A 14415-nucleotide genomic window follows, 5' to 3' on the forward strand; every position below is an offset into this window, starting at 1 on the left:
CCCTGCTGTAGCATGGTCTTTATCATGTCGTTAACAGATGACTGCAGTGCAAGGGGAACTCGTCGAGGAGACTGTCGTACAGGGGTAGCCTGTCCCGTCACGATGTGGTGTGTTGCTGCTGATGACAAGCCCATATCACTGTCTCCCGTGCTGAAAAGCTTTGTAAATCTTTTAAGTAGCTGATGAAGCTTACCCGCGCAGGTTTTATCGAGGCCAACAGTCGCGCCCTCGTAGAGAGGTAACACGTGTGGGTCCAGCTTGGTTGGTAATACGTGGGGACACGGACACGGGAACTCGGGATTTATTGGGAGTCCACTGTCGCAAAGAACCGTCACTGTGGCAGCACCCAGGGGAAACGAGTCAGTTCCCAAGTGCAGCAATCCGGCATTGAAGTCAAGCACGCATTTGTGTGCTTTGAGAAAATCAACGCCAAGAATGCACTGCTCCTCGACAGCCGCGACGACAACGGGCAAAGCAGCTTGAAGGCTTCCCACGGTGAAAGGCACGGTAGTGTAGCCGAGTACCGCTACCGTCTCCCCTGTTGCGGTCTGTAGAGCATAGCCACCGGAGTTTGCTGGGACAACTCGGTTTGCTTTCACCAGAACTTCTGGCCGGATTACAGAGGTAGTTGCGCCGGTATCGACAAGTGCACGCACTGGTACCCCGTCTACTTCGCCTTGGAGGTAGATGGAAGTCAAAGATGAAGCCAAGACGCGGGTTGACGTAATTCTTCTTGGAGCCATTGTCGTTGAGGTCCGGCTACCAGAGCCAAGGTCATGGTTTCGGCACTGCGACCGCGTGTGACCTTGCTGGTGGCAATTCCAGCAAATTGGAGCTGGAGGTGTTGGCGTCTTTATAGCTGGAGTTTGCGGTTGCATGAAGGACTCTACACGCGTGGATCGAGATGCCTGTCGGGCAGCCTGTACCTCCAAGGCACAAGTGTGTGCTACCCGCAGAGTCTTAGGGCGTGCGAGGCGAACCGCATCCTGTACCTCAACAGACGAGATGGCGTCGATAAATGCCATGGTAGCGACAGCCTCCACCGTGTCCTCTGGGCAGCCTGGGAACGCAAGACGTGCGAAGCGTTCAATGTCATCCGCGAGGTCGGAGATGGTCTCCAGCGCAGACTGACGACGGTTGCGAAGTTGTGCATGATGAAGGAACCGAAGCGGCCCTTCCCCAAAGCGCTCGTCCAATGCCGCGACCAAAGCCTGGTAGGATTGACGTTTTTCAGGTGCCAAATGATGCAATAGGGTCAACGCTGGTCCGGCGAGATGGGCGATTCCGGTCAAAGCTGAAGTTTTGGAATACTTCGCGGGTTCTAACTTTCGTGACGCGGTGGGACCTCAATATAGATTCGAATGGATTTACATTTTACCGGAATTATTCGCGGGAACTATTTTTCGCGAAATTTAGGCGACTCGCAAAATTTGCGAAATTTAGGTCCTCGCGAAAATTAAGTCGTTTACAGTATTTCTACCTACATTCGCGATGAGGTGGGAAAGCTTGAGCCCAAACTTGTTACACTGCTATTCATATCGGCTCTACGCTGAAATGACCATGATAAAAATGCGACTTCACAGAAGAATTTCAGTAAGACGTCCGTTGGGATGTAAAAAATATTTGTAATTATTTATTCTAGCAATATTTAAAAAAATTAGAAAAAAATGAGTGAAGATATCGAGCACACTATAGTTCCCCACGTTGGCAAGAGGGCGTTGAGACGCCCGTCCTTTGTCCCTCTTCAAACCAGACTGACGAATTCCGCGAATCCCACTCACCTTTGCTGGAATAAATCTACCGAGTGAAAGAAAATCGGTCCACTCCGAATGTGGCTGCAAATAGGGAATGCACGAACTGGAAAATTTTGTCCGATCCCCTTCGGAAATTTGACACCCAGATCTTAATGCTCTGCAAACTTTCTCTGCTTTGCTATCTTCTTTTTGTGTTTACAAAGATATACACTGTAAAAAATTTACGTCAATTTGACGTGTCTTTCCCTCGTCAAAAAAGACGGGCACGCTCGTCATTTCAAAATACGAGGATGCCCTCAATATTTATTTGGCGCGAGAGCCGAGCCTTCCAGAAAAGCCGAAATCCCAGGAGTGCAAGCATGCGCAGATGGCGAGGAGTTGAATGCCCCGCCGCGCAGCGCGCAGCCCCGCAGCTCTTTCGCGGCCCTCCTCTCTCGCAGAATGGTGTTGCCGTTGTTGCAACACCCATCTCTGTTGTTTTGCGGTTTTGCTCCGAGTCGTGCGCCCGTGCCGCGCAGGCGCAAACAGAGGTTGCAGCAGCTATCGCCATGCTATCGCCACTATCGCTCTTCGGGCGTTCGTCGAACTCGCCTCGGTGGCTGTTGACATCGTGGTCAGTGTAGTGTTCTGTGATGCATCAGGGCCTCATCAGCTCATCGACGACTAAATCGCCCACTTCAAGGTATGCAATGTGACTTTATCCTTGCAATGTCTTGCTTACGTATTGTAATCGAATATTTCTCCATGTTCGCGGTTCGAGTGCTTTCGGTTGAAGACGGAAAGCGCTCGAGCGTGTTCGAAATCTGCGGTCTGAGTACACGGGCGTCCAGCGACACATCGTGCTTTTGGTGTTTCTTTTTCAGCACGTTATGTTTCCGTTATAATATGCACGTGTTTATTTATCCGTGCTGCAGCGGCGGCGCCTTTACTCAGAGCCCTGCGCCTTATCTCTTAGGAGAACTCGCGAGTACGAGCTTTTATGGAAGCTTAGTTTCTGTGTTTGTTTTTGCAACAACATTCATGCAGCCAGACAACATAAGCGAGCGGCTAACGTCTTTGTAACGACGCAATGTCATTGAACGACGTTTTAGCGGCTTCGAAAACGGAATTCACTCGATTCACGAGCCTCTAAGACGTACACAAAATTATTGACCGCCCTCGTAATTTGACGGGAAATTTCTCAAGCAGTTTGGAGGGTTAATTGTTGTAAACATCCACTCTGCAGCTCGCTGCTGGCTCTGACTTTATATTTAACAGTGTGCTTATTTTTTATATCGTATTTTCCGGGCTATAGTCCAAGGTCTATACATGTTTAAAAGCTGAAATTTTAGGCTGTGCGGACTCTACGCGTGCGGACTATACACGAATTTTGTTTTTCAAGATCGTTCAGTATGAGGAGATGTGACGGATTTTGTGAGTGAAAGAGTATGTTAATGATGATTTATGTATATTATAGGCAGGCACGTAGCCAGGGGGAGGCCCCCCCCCCCCCCCCCCCCCCCGAAACAAAATTTTGGCTACGTGCCTGATTGTAGGCTTCTTTGTGTGCTAAGAAAGCAGACATGTGTCAAGGTGTGCCGTCTATAGGAAGATTTTCGTGTCGACTAAGCACCAGGTGCCGACTATGCACGGCACGCGGACTATGCACCGGGCGCGGACTATCTAAGTATCTAAGCAAGAACTTTTACTTTGGACCCCCAATTTGCCCCTGCGGACTATACACCGGGTACGGACTATAGCCCGGAAAATACGGTACATATATTTTAGGTTTTTGCATGTCCTATATTCCGTTCACGCCTACGCTGACAGTGCGGTGCAAGCTACTTGTTCGCCAACTATAATTAAAGCCTCTTATCGCTTGACCTCGCTCTCCCCGCGTGAGTATGTGAGAGGCGGTGACCACGTTGTGCAGAATCGAGAGTTGACTGGTCAAACGAACATGCAGCTTCCACCGCACTGTCTGTTTAGGGGTGAACATTTCGCAAAATCGTAATAATTGGCTCAGCATACCCAACGGCTTATCGGCTTCGCAGAAGTTTATATTTTATTTATTTTTCTGCGCTTTCTTGTTTTATTTCTCATTGATGAGTACTGTTCATTCATTTGCACACCTGAGTCATTAGACAGCTGAAATGACGTCGAAAGATTCTTCTGATATATCAAATTTTTTTTTTTTGTAATCTTTAACGGACTGTAAAGGAAAATGAAGGTGATATATATGTGGATGCCATCCTCACTGTATAATAGTAGGGCTCGGCGGACATTAGACAGGCGGATAAACGTCAAAATATGTTTACTAATTAACCGAAAATTGTAAAGTCACTGTTTAATTACATAGCTTTTTACTTTTCTTATTTCACTGTAGATTACACTTGTGCAGCTTCAGACACCCCGGCCGTGACACTTCCCCTTTGGACTTGGTTTAATGAATTTGTGTTTAGTATAGTTGCATTATTTGTTTAGTATAGTTACGTTTATTATCATTAGTGCATGATTTTTTTTAACGAGTTTATAATTGCTTCCTCTTTTTTACAGTGGCTATTTTCAAACCTAACGTTGCATTTGCATATGTTGGTGTGCATGTGCATGGTGTGTGTCTGCATCTAACTGTGTCACATGGCACCTGTGACATCCTAATGACGTCTGCATATAGTTGTTTCACTTTGCACTCGGGCTCAAAGTAAAGCTATGTTGGACTGTTAATTTCAGGGTGGCATATCCCACAAGCCTCATGTTGGCTGTGATGTGCCCGTCATGCTAACTGATGTGCGCTAGATACAATAAATGTATTATATTATTATTATGAATATTATTATTATTATTATTTAGCGGTGTAATGGGCCTCTTCGCAATTGCAATTTTAAAGAGAGTAATGTAACCCCAAAACTCTAACCGGCGATTTCCGAAAAACATGGATTACTCAAAACTTGCTGCTTTTTCACAAAATTGTTTCATTTAGGTTGGGCTTTAATAATGTCTCCGTTTAAAATTGCAATCGCAGCATAGCCCATTATACCAATACTTAAGAAGGTAATTAACATATTTTGGTTAGTAAACATAATTTTATGTTTATTCTCTTCTCTAACGTTTGTCATTGCTGTGGTATTGCTGGCTACTGCAGTGTGTGACCCAATTGTTATGTTTGTTATAGGTACTTTGGCCAGATAAACCTCAAAAGAGGTACCAGGTGTGCACCATGCCATATCGCAAAGAGCGGCATTTATCCGAAAGTTCTCAGGCTCATCAAGGAAGGGAAATGAACCCGTAGGTACTATCCAAAGATTGCCAGCCGCTCTCTTCAAGCCGCATGGAGAGCTCTATGAGTTCAGCAAGTGTTCCTAGTGGTCCTCGGGATATTTCATGCTGGAGGCTTATGTAGTATTGGTCTTGTCTTTGTAACTTTGTGGGTATAAGGCAAGCTGTATTAAATTTATTGCAGGTTCCAGTTGCACCAAGCAGGTGCACTCACCCTCAGGTTGCAAGCCGCTCTCTTCAAGTCGCATGGAGTGCTTTATGAGGTGAGCAAGCATTTCTAGCAATCCTTAAGACATGTCGTGCTTTAGGCTTATGTATTACTGGCCTTGTCTTTGTTACATTGTGGTATATGGCAAGCTGTACTAAATTTATTGCAGGTCCCAGCTGCACCAAACAGGTGCACGCACCATTGCAGATTGCAAGCCGTTCTCTTTAAGCCACATGGAATGTTCCATGAGGTGAGCGTGCATTTGTAGTGGTCCTTGGGACATGTGCTGTAGGCTTATGTATTACTGGCTTTGTCTTTGTGGTATTCGCCAGGCTGTATTAAATATATTGCAGGTCCCAGCAACAAAAATTGCAAGCCGCTCTCTTCAAGCCGCGTGGAGTGCTCTCTGAGGTGAGCAATGATTTCTGGTGGTCCTTGGTACATGCCCTTCTGGGGGTTTATGTAGTACTGACCTTGTCTTTGTTATTTTCTGGTATATGGCAAGCTGCATTAACTTTCTCGCAGTTCCCATCTACACCAAGCGGGTTGACCCACCGTCAGACCGCAAGCCGCTGTCTTCAAGCCGCACAAAGTGTTCTATGAAGTGAGCAATCATTTCTGGCTGTCTTTGGTGCATGCCATGCTGGGGGTTTATGTAATACTAGCCTTGTCTTTGTTACTTTCTGGTACATGGCAAGCTGCATTAACTTTCTCGCAGTTCCCATCTACACCAAACGGGTTGACCCACCTTCAGACCGCAAGCTGCTGTCTTCAAGCCGCACAAAGTGTTCTATGAGGTGAGCAATAATTTCTGGCTGTCTTTGGTGCATGCCATGCTGGGGGTTTATGTAATACTGACCTTGTCTTTGTTATTTTCTGGTATATGGCAAGCTGCATTAACTTTTTCGCAGTTCCCATCTACACCAAGCGGGTTGACCCACCGTCAGACCGCAAGCCGCTGTCTTCAAGCCGCACAAAGTGTTCAGTGAGGTGAGCAATCATTTCTGGCGGTCTTTGGTGCATGCCTGCTGGGGGTTTATGTAATACTGGCCTTGTCTTTGTTACTTTCTGGTATATGGCAAGCTGCGTTAACTTTCTTGCAGGTCCCAGCTGCACCAAGCGGGTAGACCCACCGTCAAAGACTGCAAGCCGCTTTCTTCAAGCCGCACAGAGTGTTCTGAGGTGAGCAATCATTTCTGGCGGCCCTTGGTACATACCATGCTGGGGGTTTATGTAAAACTGGCCTTCTCCAGTTTGATCCAGTTTTACCTAAGGAAAAGGTGGACCTCTATAGTGGGATGGACATGCATTCAATATTTTTATATACATGTATACAAAGCTGTCTATTTTGATTCGAACGAAATTAAAAAAAAAAAAAAAACGGCACAAGTTACTTAAATGATTCCCTCACTGTGTGTTTATGGGGCTCGGAGGACATTAGATAAGGGGATAACCGTTGCAGAATGTTAATCAAAACTAATGAACAAAATTTTTTTAATAATGTTTTTAATTAATTGTTTTATGGGATACGTTTCAATTCTAGTTTCAAAGGCAGTAAATGTTAGACTAACAGAATTTCTGTATAGCAACAAGGTTCAAGATATGGAATGCTAAAAATTTGCTTTTTTTGTCACCCGATTCGAAAATTGCGTACTCGGGGAAGACCTCAGGATGTTGTGCGGACTTGGTTGCTTCGGACGCACCTTTTTTGTCTTGGAAGTATGACGCGGATGCATCTACCAAGGACACACTGTCGAGATAGTGACGATGTGCCCAGTACGACTATGTCACTCTCCCACCCACCATTAACGGCACAAATTCTTGAGCTCCTGAGCGCGGTTTTTGCATCCGACATTAAAACACAAAAGTTGGACAAGGAATATGTGGAAGCCGCTTGGCATTTCGTGAATTGTTTAAGTCGGGATAGCCTTTAATATTGGCTGGCTTTTAACGCTGCTGTTGCAGCATGGCCGAGAAAGCCATTAGTTACAAAGCTAGCAAATTTTCGTCAATTAGTCAACATACTGTGACGGTTATCCCCTTTACTGATGTCCACAGAGTCCTACGAATGCGCAATGAAGAAGACATTCTGATAACTTTCGTGGCCTTTTTTGAAAATTCTGTTAGCTTTGATATAGAATGATGTGTATACATGTAAAACGACTTGTAGAATGTAATCATGCACATGATTGTGTTACAAGGCTTTGTTTTTCACCCAATTAAATAGTGCATTTTTTATCGCAACCTTCCAAAAATAAGCAAAGCATCCAGTTTGGTATTCAAATTGTATTCTATTTCGGTAATAAATCAACGGACTACTACTTGGTTCGCCTTTGGCTTCATACTGAGAATAATAGGCATGTGTGAATCATGAATTTTGGGCTTAAAGTGTATAATGACTTGAGCTTATTAACTTTTCAGTTGAATATCACAGTGTCTGCACCTCTCTCCAAGCCTGTTACTTAGTGCCGTCACGCTAGCCTCAGCCACCCTGACAGTGTTGGTATCACTTGTTTAGCTGTAGGCTGCTTTGATTACTTTAGTACATATGTTTTCAAAATGCAGTAATATGTCAGTGAAGGAGCATGATCGTGCACGAATAGTAACTTTAGGTATGGTACAAAAAAATACCTAATATCAGGGGCAGGTAGTCATCCACTGAAATAAAGTTAAAAGTGAATAATTTTGATTACCAAACTGAATGCTCTCTTAAAATTCTCAAGGATCTGCTTAAGCTGCACAGTTGTAATCGAGGCAGCAAGCAAAGCTTGTCATTTATTTATGCTTGTCAGCAGCATGCTGCGTGGGCATATAGATTTATAAGTGTACATAATCAGCATGAGGGCAATACATATACTTTTTAAATGAAATTCTAATTGATCTCGTTATCATCGCCCCACTGCCAAAGCTCTGTTAGTTCTGATCCAAATTATGTTGTGGCTCTGGCTATCATCAGGTCAAGGCCCACATAATGGTTGTGAATATAAATATACGATTTGATGGCCTTCTCGCCATGCTCATCCTTCAATTTCAAATTAGAACTGTTGCTGCAATGTCGTGACATAGCATGTTAGGACATTGCAGCCTAATACATATTCTTGATAACAGGATAGCTACAGTGTTATTTGTCTTCTAAATTTGACCTTGAGGGGAGTACCGACATCCATCAGATGCAAAAACATTCACGTAACCATTTTTAAATTTTTTTCTTAATTCCTCCTGTGTACATGTCAAAACCTCTCCGCTATAGAGGTGTGCATTTCCCACCAAAGTATGAGTCTGCACTGCGACAAAGTGAGATTCTTGCGACCGGGGTGTTACACCACCCCCTAGATAAGCAGAAGGCCTCCGCACCGTCATCACAGCCAGATCGATTGAGGCCTGAGATTGGGCACGAGTGCTGCGTCAGTGTTCGGCCGGGGCTCGTGTTCCATCAGCGCGTCGAAGGTCGGACTCGGGCCCAGTAGCCGAGTTAGCGCCATCCGACTGTGATGACGTTTCATGAAGGGAGAGGAGGCGATGCCCAGGCTTTTATTATTCTATAGGTGTTGTTGGGTGTTAACGCGATTAATGCGATTGCGGAGTCTGCTCCATGGGTTTCGCTTCTCCGCAGCGCAGTGCACATGCGGAGAAGCGCACTGAACAAAGCCAATTCATTGCAATGGTGACTTTACGAGCGCTTTGAAATGTTCGACTGGCGTAAACGACTTTATTTTCGCGAGCTTGATATTTCATACATTTTGTGAAGTGTCAGTTTTGGAAATACTTTGTGGGAACAAAATTTCACAATGAGGAGTAATGTTCAATGTATTCGTAGCCATGGGGTTACTTATTTGCATGACCAATTTGAAGCAATTTCGATAAACTCGCAAACAGTAAGCCTTTGCAAAAATTAAGCCGTTTACAGTAGTACGATTAATGTTGAAACCAATATCAAATACTGTATAATACTAAACTGCTATAAGAAAATTTTAATATTAGCACAGCCCTGAAAAATGGCCATTTGCGGATGTTTTCGCTGTGGCCTTCATCAATCCATATGGGCTTCAAGTGTAGCAGCTGCAACCTTGAATCTGGAAAAGGCTATTGTTTGTCACACATTTTCTTTATGGTGCCTAAGGTTTCATGTAATAAATGTTGTGCCCTGCAGTGAAGACTATTACCTGTAGCATAGCCCTGGGCATGCAAAGAAGGCACACCAGCAATGTCTGACATATCAGACTTTCAGAAATGCTATTGTCCAATTTTCCTCACCCTTTTGTCCGGATGAAGCTGTTACTATCTTTCTTGCTTTCCTCTCATAGTCCTTTGAGCGAGTTATGCGACGTTATATCATAGGGTGGCATAGGGTAATTTTCTCTTCTCTTTTCCCGCAGGATGTAATGGCACACCATCATCACCAAGGAGAGTGTACAGTGAGGAAGCTCGGAAACTTGAATAAAGTGATAAGTAATCTTTCAATTTTTGTTTTTATAATTACGTGAAGAACACTGATCATAATGACTGTATGCTACACATACATACTTACAGCTGAAAAATGCAATCCACCTTTTCTTTAGGTTTTTCTCACACAGTTTCAGAACACGCTGGTACGTCATTTTCACGAGGAATGATTGGAAATAGAGCTGCCAGAGATTTCCTCGTAATTTTCACGTACAAAGCCGCAAATAAAAATGACGACTTTCCTAGTCAATTTAGAAAAACGACAGTTCGTTATTTTAACGGGGGAAGATTTGAAAACGATTCAATCGTCATTTTCACGTCTATGCTCGTGAACTAAGAATGCGGTGCCTCGTTTTTTTGACAACTTTTCCCACATAATTTAAAAAAAATGATTGTACGTTATTTTGACGGGAAATGTTTGGAAATAGAGCTGCCAGAACTTTCCTCGTAAATTTCACGACTCATTTTTAACAGTGTAGTCATGACAGAATACACTACAGAAGCTGTAAGTCTCTGCCATGTTTGAAGGCGTTCTCTCCAGACGCAACTACACTGAACTGGCAACCACTTCGTTTGTTCATGACGGCAGCGCGCGTGTTGTCTTGTCTCCCAGTCACAAGACTCCGCGACCTCCCGAAAGCATGACAAGAGAGAGAAAGAAGGAAAGATAATGGGTTATTAGCATTTCCATGAAGCAACACACAGAGTAAGTCTAAGCATGTGGCAATCAGTTCCTCCGAAAAGAAAAGTGCACCGGGAGAAAATAGGCAATTATTGCGTGTTCTCTGTGCGGCCCTCTGCCGTCTCTGGTTCCCGCAAAGCCCCTCTTTAGGTTTACGAGGGTGGCCACCGCTGGCATCTGCAGGTTTTCTCTATGTCTGAGCGGCCACCTTTTTGATTTAGCTCTGGTTAGGTCGGTTCCGCTAGTATCGCGCGCGCGCGGCGTTTCGCTTTTGACGCCGGCGTTGGCTCGTGGGGACGACAGAAGTATTGCTTAGCAGCACTGGCCCCGCCAGCGAGCCAAAGCGATAGCACGTCCCTCTGCAAACTGTGCGCGTGTGGAGACAGGGTTACAACGGACGCACTTCAAACCTCCTGACTCTAAAAATCGGTTTCGTAGGTGGTCGTGCGCGTCTTTAGGCTTAGCGGCTTTGCTTTGCTTTCCGCTCTGCCACGTCGAACGATGCAAGGCGAGGAAACAGCTTGCGCGTCGGTAGAACGCCATCCTATAAATACGCCGACAACGTGATTGTCGACTGTTTTGGCGGGATGAATTCAGGCCTAGTTTTGTCTTTTGTTTCAAGAAGAGCTCGCTGCCACGTATCTAAACTTAAGGCCGTCAGAGAAGGTAACCGGACAAAAGCTCACCGGACAGAAGCTCACCGGACAAAAGCTCACCGGACAAAAGCTCACCCGTTTTTTCACAGACCCGGACAAAAGCTCACCTAATTATTTATTTATTTATTTATTTATCTTTTTTTTTTTTGGGGGGGGGGGGGGGCTACCAGGTTGAATCACGAGCTGGGATAAAGTGCGGACGCGATGAACATTGCACCATATTCAGGAAAACTGCTACCCCCCCATCCCATGCAGAGGTGTCGACAGATAAGCCATAACAGGCGGAGAAGCAACGATTTTCGAAATAAATAATAGGTCACCGAAGTAGAGTGGAGCTGATAAGTCTCTTCATAATTAATGAATGGCTTTGTTAGAGGTTCAGGTCAATATTTGAAGTGGGTGAATGGCTAAGAAAATTATATTGTTTCCTTCATTCTGCGTTATAAATAGGGATGCCGCGAACTTTTTTCGCATCGAAGTTTCGATGATCGAATCAAGCGGTTCGAAAGGTTCGAAAGATTTCGATTTTTCGAATTGTCTATATCGTAAAATTCGACGGAGGTCGAATTTTCGAACTTGTTAAGCTAAGAAGTTCGACGCTTTTCGAACCGTCGAACTTATTACGCTAAAAAATTCGATCTTTTTCGAACTTTCGAATTTATTGCGCTGCAAGGTTCGATGCTTGTCGAACTTTCGAACTTGACTGACCAAAAAATTCGATGAATTTCGAACTTTCGAACTTATTTATCAAGAGAATTCGAAAAGTTTCGAACTTTCGAATTCTGAAAAGTCAGAAGTTCGACGAACTTCGAACTTTTAGGGTAAAAGTTCGACGTTCGTCGAACTTCGAAAGACCGGCGGACGGTTTCATTTGATTCCAAGTAGTGGGGTACATTCGTAATTTTTTTTCTCTCGAACTTTTACACGCGGTGCTGCGTTCCTTACGAAAGACAATGTCGTTTATTTCAATGTTCTGGCATGCTTAGGTTTAAAGAAATAAATCCCCGAAGGGGCCAGGAAGGACGACGGGTTTTTGACGATTATCGTTTGTGCCAGATTTGAAGCACGCTGCAGTCGGAGCTATTCATGGTAGATAAGTTATACTTTTTTAAGAATGATCTATGTATAGCCTAGGTAAGTGCCGTCTTAAGATGTGATTATTGTTATTCAACGGGAGTTTCGAAGAAATGTCCAAACATGTATCTGCATGCAATTATGACCTAAACTTGATATTTATTTTCGTCTAAGTTGTTTGAGGTATCGCATTTAAATTAACACCACAGACAGTACATATTATTGCCATCTGCAGAATACAAAATAATATATTTATTGTTTTTTCACGTTAAGGAATAAATTCACTCATGGGAAAAGATTTCTAATAGTGTTCAAGTTGAGCACGTCATTAAAGGAAAAAAATTTTTTTTCGCTTCACGTTCCTGGGACGTGTTTCTTTTAGCCTGTACACATTTTGGTAAAAGAAACTTGTTGCGAGGTTCTGAACCTCTGAATATGCAAGAATAGAACACTTCCGACGAATTCTTGATAGTTTTTTTTTTCTCCTGCTTTTTATTCTCGCATTTATTCTTTTTTTTTTTTTTTTTACTATCGGCACAGGTGTTTAGGTCGAAAAGACAGCTTTGAACTTCCGAACCACAAAGCATGTGACGAGCAGTGCCTTCTGACAACGAGTTTCTAACAATGACCATCTGCGCAACCTTTTATGCAGTGAAGAGCGACATTAGCTATACATATGCATAAATAATTTCAGATTAAAATAAGCTCGACCACGCCCTCTTTCCCCGTACTGTTTTCCTTAACAGTCCGAAATACCTGCAAGGGGGAGAAAGAAGCTGAAGCCCCCCCCCCCCCCCCCCCCCCCCCCCGCTACCCTCTTTCCCCCCGTTTTTCCTCTTCCGACGCCACTTGTATGGTAGAACGCTCCTCGACCTCGAGTTGTGTCGGCTTTTGTGCTTTTTGCGAGGCGATTCCTCCGTCCCAGAAAATAAACCTCCAGGACAATTATAAACTTCACCGGATCGGATTACTACCAGCGTGCAAGCTAGTTTGCCAGGTCCCTTCACGGTTTTTCTGAGCCTCAACCTCCTGCTCGCCCCTGGCCGTTTCGAACTGGAAGAGTCTCGTAAAACAGTGTGTTCGTGCAATCACTACTGCGTGATGCAGGTTAAAGGCCCCGCCCCCCCGGGGCTGGCGGTCACAATTGTGCACTGGCAAATATTCCAGCACATCCGGGACACTCGTCGTCTCATTTAATTGCCTGACCAACTTCGCAGAATCTAGATATCACACCCTAACGTTTCTAAACTTGATCTTGTGAAAACCAGTGAGTCGTGAAAACGTTATTTGAAACTGAAACTGTGGAAAAACTTGAAAATCGGACTTCGAACTTAGAAAACTTGGATTAGAAAGAAATTCAAAATCTTCGAAGATTTTTTTTTTTTGAATTTAGCGTTAAAAGAATCGAAACCTTCGAACTTTTCGAACTTTATGCAAAAAGAAATTCGAAATCTTCGAATTGTTCGAACTTCATGTCTATAAAAATTCGAAGCGTTCGAAGTTTTCGAATTTTTTTTACAAAGAATTTCGAAATCTTCGAATTTATCGAACCTGAAGTAAAAAAATATTCGAAATATTCGAATTCGAAATTTTAGAAACCGTGAAAGCTTCGAAATTTTCGAATTCGAAACTCCGCTGTGGACAAAAGTTGCGAATTTTTCGAAATCGAACCTCGGTCGGTACGAAAATATCGAAATTTATCGAAATCGAACCTCAGTTCGCTTCGCAAATATCGAAACCTTTCGAAATCGAACCTAGGGTGGTTCGCGACATCCCTAGTTATAAATGTATTTAAAATTAAGGATTATCTGAGGGTGATGTAGGAGGAAAACTGAAGCAAAACTGTATTATACAAATCATTGACTTGCCAAATTTTTTTTTAAATATTTTGAAGAAACGGGAGTTGGGTCTTTAGGAGAAGTACAAGACAATTGACCACTTTGGGAAGCTCTGCGGAATTTTTGGATAGAATGGGATTTTCTCCTGGTGAGCTTTTGTCCGGGTCTGTGAAAAAATAGGTGAGCTTTTGTCCGGTGAGCTTTTGTCCGGTGAGCTTCTGTCCGGTGAGCTTTTGTCCGGGGTTCGTCAGAAAGCCGGGGTTTGACTTGCTCCACAAAGGCTTTCGAATTCTCCTCCCAGAACGCTGCGCCCGTAAGAGAGCGTCAATCAGTTCGTGTATTTTCTATTCGCCACATTCGGAGTTTGTTTTCCGCACTCGTTAGGGTTATTGCAATATCTATTCGCCACATTCGGAGCTGACGGATTTTCTCGCACTCGTTAGGGTTATTTCAATACATGTCAGTGCTTAGAGGAATGCGTCAGTCTGGTGTAAAGAGGGGCAAA

The sequence above is a fragment of the Ixodes scapularis genome, unplaced genomic scaffold, assembly GCF_016920785.2.
Source record: "Ixodes scapularis isolate PalLabHiFi unplaced genomic scaffold, ASM1692078v2 PGA_scaffold11__112_contigs__length_91849675, whole genome shotgun sequence".
NCBI lineage: Eukaryota > Metazoa > Arthropoda > Arachnida > Ixodida > Ixodidae > Ixodes > Ixodes scapularis.